At 37.6% G+C, this 6,000-nt stretch overlaps 1 protein-coding gene across 1 annotated transcript in view; it reads left to right on the top strand.

Moving 5' to 3' along the window:
* STX12 (syntaxin 12) overlaps positions 1 to 6,000 on the top strand; it is a 32,135-nt gene that overhangs the window by 656 nt on the left and 25,479 nt on the right. The gene's annotated exons all lie outside the window — the stretch shown is intronic.

The following is a 6,000-nucleotide window of genomic DNA, read 5'->3' as shown; positions in this document are numbered from 1 at the left end:
CTCTCTTTCCTCTTTGATCAGTTTGCATCGGTTGTTGTTTACTGATTTAGACTTTAAATTTACATTCTGCTCAGTTCCGGCTCCTTGGAAATCAGCAGCTTTCAATTAAGGGAAGTGGAGAGTGCTTGTGTTTGGGTGTCTTAAAACAGTTCTTCCTTTAATGAATTTGGACATCAGATACAGTGACTTGTATTTGAGGAGTAAGATGACTTCTGTTTTAACGAAGAGAATTCACCGAAAACATTTCAGTTGACATCTGCCTTTTGTAGCAAAAGGTTTGCATATACATTTGTATTTCAAGCCTATGAGGCAGTTGTTTACAAACCCGATAGATACATAGAGCAGCTCAGGGACTTGGCCACAATCACCTAAGTAAGACACGGTAGAGCCGGCGGTGGATTTCAGAATGTCATTGTTCGTCTTAAAACAACGTCCCCACAAGTAGGGTCTGAGGGAGACTATCTGAGTGAGTCAAATACTGGCCATTTCTTGTGCCTGGAAATCAGCTCAGAGCTTTATCAATAGGAGGTCAGCAGCAGCAACTTTACTTGGAAAATGGTGATCATCAGCCTTGTTGTTTGTTGTGTTTTGGGGAGCTTGGCTGTACTGTATTAGGCAGAACTAGTTGGTCCTGAGTTACAGTTATTTTCGGTATTAAAGAACAGTCTATCACTTTGCTTTTAAATTTAAATACACAGAAAAAAAATTTAAATACACAGTGTACAATTTGAGAAGTGGGAAATTTTCGATGGGAAGGGATTGAGACTGGGTGATTTGAAAATGGAAAGAAGAGTAAGTGGCCTGTTTAATCCAGGCATTAAAAAAAAAAATTAACATGACCACTGGCTAGGAAATAAAGTACTTTGTGTTGCAATTTTTGTTCGTGAGGGAGCTGTAATACAGGTTAGATCAGAAAATTCTGGTTCAACGATGTAAGTTTTCTGTTGGAGCAAAATCTCATTTTAATGTCTGAAATCATTCTACGTTTGAGCATGAGGCTGTGTGTTAAATACTATAGGAACTGGCATGGATCCTTTCAAAAGGGTTTCTATGGAGTACATAACTGAAATATAAGGTTGAAAGGGATCACAATTTTAGAAGAGGTATAAATAACATTATGTAGGTATTCCGGGGGGAGAGAGATCTTTTTCAGTTGGGAATGGTGTAGGAAGGCATTATGGCATTTGAGCTAGGTCTGGAAAGGGATGGAAAGGATTTGAACTTATTTTATTGATTCTTTACAGAGAGGAAGGGAGAGGGATAGAGAGTTAGAAACATCGATGAGAGAGAAACATCGATCAACTGCCTCCTGCACACTCCCCACTGGGTATATGCCCACAACCAAGTTACATGCCCTTGACCGGAATCGAACCCGGGACCCCTGAGTCCGCAGGCCGTTGCTCTATCCACTGAGCCAAACCGGTCAGGGTGGATTTGAACTTTTGACAGTAAAGAGCGGAAGAGCATCCCAGGAAAGAATAAAATGAGTAAGTCATGGTAGTGGGAAAGCATGAGTTGTATATAGAAAAAAGTAAAGTGATTTAGTTCGGCTAGAGTGATGGACTTCAGAAAGTAGTGGAGAATGGGATTGGAAAGGTAAGTTGGGGTCCAAACAGGAGGGCTTGAAGTGCTGAATTAGGGGGAGTTGGATTTAATTCTTTAGGAATGTGTAAATTGAATTGGAAGGGAGACACTGGGATCAGAGACACCAGGGGCTGTGAAAGTAAAAAGGAGGGAAAGGATAGGAGAGGTTTCCTTGGTGATGGAATTGATAAGGTTTAACTGTTGATTGGGAATTGGGCCCAAGGGACATTGGAGTCAACCATTAATAACATTACTAACTAACATTTAGGTATATACTGGGTGCCAGGCAGTATGAAACATTCTTTACATGCATTATATTAATATTATAACAACCCTGAAATACAGCAGGTCACTGTGAGGCCACTGTGTGGGTTGTTGTAGGTACAGCTAAGGTTGACTGCTCGGTACAGAGGGTTGTTGTTAGTATGTGTGGGGTACAGAAGAATACTTGATTCTGCCTGTTGTGGAATGACGGGTCTGAGCAGGTATTGCTGAGGCAAAAATAGGAAAAATAATAATAGCCTCTAAGTTATCTATGAAGAAGTTAAAGAACAGCATTTCTGTTCTTTAATATTGCTAATTTATTGATATTATTTTGTCTACTAAAAAATAAAAAACAGTTGAACTCTTAAAACTGATTATCATGGAACTCTGTAGGTTTTTCTTTCAAAGTTATTTTCATATTTGCCCTTTGCTTTTTATTTTATTGCCACCCTCTCAAGTTTTCATGATCTCAGCATGTGTATTCCAACGGCATTCTCTCAGTGTCTCTGTTCCCGTTCTAGCGCATCCTGATAATGCTATCTGCAGTATATCTAAAATCCTGTTTTCATTATACCACTCACCTTCTCAAGCGGCTGAGTGGCTCTGAATTTTTGCTGCATCAGATCTTAACATTCCTCCTTGCTTTTACCCTCTCTGTCATCTTAACTCAAATTAGCCATATTGTCTACTTCGCTACACCCTTTGCTGTAGGCAGGCTTTCCTTCTTAATCATACCTAAACACTAGCTTTTGCTCATTCTGTTCTTCTTTCTTTAATATCTTTTCCTACCTCACTAGCTACCCAAATTATACACATTGGATAGCTAGTGGCACTTAACTCCTGCCACTTGCTAACTAAGCCTTCCTTTGCTTTTGACAGTGAAATCAGAAAGCATGAGCTTTAGGGTCAGTAGGTCTGTGACTGAGTCTCTGCTCCTCTGTGTACTGTTAACCTTGAACAGGTTATTTCCCCTTTTTATCTGTTACCCCATTTTAAAAATGAATAGTACTGTCAAAATGGGATGTTTGAAAGTGCTTAGTATAGTGTCTGGCACATAGTAGCCATTCAGTAAATGGGAGTATTTTTTATTTTTGGTTTAGTTCCCTGCCCAACTATAGTTTATTAGTTAGATGAGCAGGCTCAGGAGTCAGGCCACCTGGACTTGAGTCCTAGATCTGCTTCTTATAAGCTGTGTAATATGTTACTTTACCTCTCTTTTCCTCAATTTTCTCATTTATTAAATGGAGTTAATAATAATATCTACCTCATAAGGCTATGAGGATTAAATGTCATGCGTTTAACCCCTTCCCCAACAATTTTTTTGTTAAAAACGTTTCTTTTTCAGACTAATTTTTTTATTTTGGTTCTATATAGTATTTTTGATGCTGGTTATGAAAACAGTTTGTAACTCGTCTTCCTATAAACCATATTTTTTTACCATATTTTCTTAGTATACTCGTCGACGACTGAAAAAGAACATTTTGTGAAAACGAGTATACACGTTTCTGCCGGGGAAGGGGTTAAAACAGTACCTGCAACATAGTGTTTAGGTTAGCTATCTTTTATTTTTCTTTGAATTTGCAGGCAGTTTGTTTTCACAGTTTCATGCTTGCTTATATTCTGAATTCTTTAATTAATTTTTGCTTTTTGACCTTGTCATTCCAACTAGAGAGATCACTGTGCGTTTTATGGGAATAGAGAGACCATACATTGTACGTTTCTCTTCAGTTAGCTACAGTTCCTGGCACAGCAATGGGTATATAATTGGCACTCAATATGTCCCTAGTTGATTTTACCATTGCCAAGTACATTTTTCTTATTCTTGAGTTTGATAATAATAGCCATCTTTAATTGAGTTCTTTTACATGCCAGACACTGTTCTAAATTTAGCTTCGCATTATCTCATTTCATTCTCACAGCAACCACATGAAAGTTCTCTTGTCATTCTCATTTTTAAGGTGAGGAAACTGAGGCACAGAGGAGTGGACTTTTTTGCTCAGGATCATGAAGTAGAAAGTGGTGGAACCAGGAATAACACATAGGCAGTCATAATTTAGTCTTTGCTCATTACATATACTATCACTGGTATGGTAAATGGAAGATTATACGTTTGATATTTAGTATTCATTTTCTGTTTAGTCTGGAGCTTTACTATTATAATATAGTGGTTTCTTTAAAAAATATTTATAGATTTGAGAGCGAGAGAGAGAGATATACACGAAGGGAGAGAGAAATATCGGTTTGTTGTTCCACTTATTTATGCATTCATTGGTTGCTTCTTGTATGTGCCCTGACCAGGGATGGAATCTGCAACCTTGGTGTGTCGGGCCGATGCTCTAACCAGTTGAACTATTTGGCCAGGGCTTATAGTTAATTTTTAAAAGTCAGGTCATTTTCACTGAAGCTATATAAAAACAATGTAAACCTAATTTTCAGAATAAGACACAAAATGACATCATTTTCATAAGCACCTCATAGGCTAGCATTTTCTCATTTGTTGTAAGTAATGTGTTTTTGGTTGAATTTTATTTGTTTGTTTTTTTGAATTATAAATTAGAGCATTAGAGTCTGTCAAATGAAGATGATGCTTTTGATATGACTAGACTTTGATTTGATTTGGATGGAGATTCAGATTCTGCTTAAAGCTGATACCAGCTAACAGCACATAAAGAGTGTTCAGTTTAGAGTAGTTCCTGTGTGGATGTTAGCTGTAATGTCAAATAAATTGATTCGCTCTGTAGTCTTTTAAAAGTTTTAGCTAGGACATCCTTTAAAAACTGAAAAGGCACAAAGAAAAAAATGCAGTGATAGGAGAAATTGAAACCTAGTTTTTTTAAAATATTTTTTTTATTTATTTCAATAAAAGGAAGGGAGAGAGATAGAAACATCAGTGATGAGAGAGAATCATTGATCATTGCCTCCTGCATGTCCCACACTGGAGCGAGAGCCTGCAACCCGGGGACATACCCTAACCAGGAATCGTACTGTGACCTCCTAGTCCATAGGTCTATACCAGCCGTGGGCAAACTACGGCCTGCGGGCCGGATCCGGCCTGTTTGAAGTGAATAAATCTATTGAAAAAAAAAGACCGTACCCTTTAATGTAATGATGTTTACTTTGAATTTATATTAGTTCACACAAACACTCCATCCATGCTTTTGTTCCGGCCCTCCGGTCCAGTTTAAGAACCCATTGTGGCCCTCCAGTCAAAAAGTTTGCCCACCCCTGATCTATACTCAACCACTGAGCCACACCAGCTGGGTGAAACGTAGTTTTATAAATAACAAAATTGCTTACATGGAACTAGAATGCTTAGAAAAGAGTTTTCTTATTAACCAGGTTGAGCAGAAAAGCCTTTTAGATTCAATTCATTTTGATAAAAATCTTTTCAAAAAGTATCACTTTACTTTTTGACATGTTAAATACACTCAAGTGAAAAGAAGTGTATATGTAAACATTCTATTTATTTTTGTGCTTTAGGTTTATTAAGGGACACAATTCTTAGATGTAAAATAAATGGGTCATTGCGACACTATTTTTGAATAAATCCCTGATGGTGGTGGTTATGGAGGGCAGTATGCAAAATATTCTGCTGCTTTAGGTTCCAGTAAACTACAGTCCTTATCATTTGAAATTTGGTGTATCTGATACTTGAATCTTGATAAAAACTTTTTTTAATTTAAATTCTTTATTGTTTAAATTCTTTATTGTTTAAATTCTTTATTGTTTATTACATAAGTCTCCGTTTTCCCCCTTGACTTCTCCCCGGCCGCCCCCACCCCCCAGCACATCCCTGTGCCCATTGGTTATGCTCATGTGCATGCATACAAGTCCTTTGGTTGATCTCTTACCTCCCATCCCCCGCCTTCCCTCATAGGTTGGACAGTCTGTTCAATGCTTCTATGACTCTGGTTCTATTTTTGTTGATCAGTTTATGTTGTTCATTATATTCCACAAATGAGTAAGATCATGTGATATTTATCTTGATAAAAACTTTTAGGAAGATATCTTTAAAATATATTCATAGGTTGACACTCAACCACTGAGCCACGCCAGCCGGGCTAGGAAGATCTCTTCATATTTAGGAATTTAGAAGGAGTTGATGGAGGCTGGGATTAATTCTGGTGCTTAGCTAGCAAATGATCCTATAAT

Source organism: Myotis davidii, unplaced genomic scaffold (genome assembly GCF_000327345.1).
Source record: "Myotis davidii unplaced genomic scaffold, ASM32734v1 scaffold149, whole genome shotgun sequence".
Classification (NCBI taxonomy): Eukaryota; Metazoa; Chordata; class Mammalia; order Chiroptera; family Vespertilionidae; genus Myotis; species Myotis davidii.
This window is presented reverse-complemented; position numbering and strand designations above follow the sequence as displayed.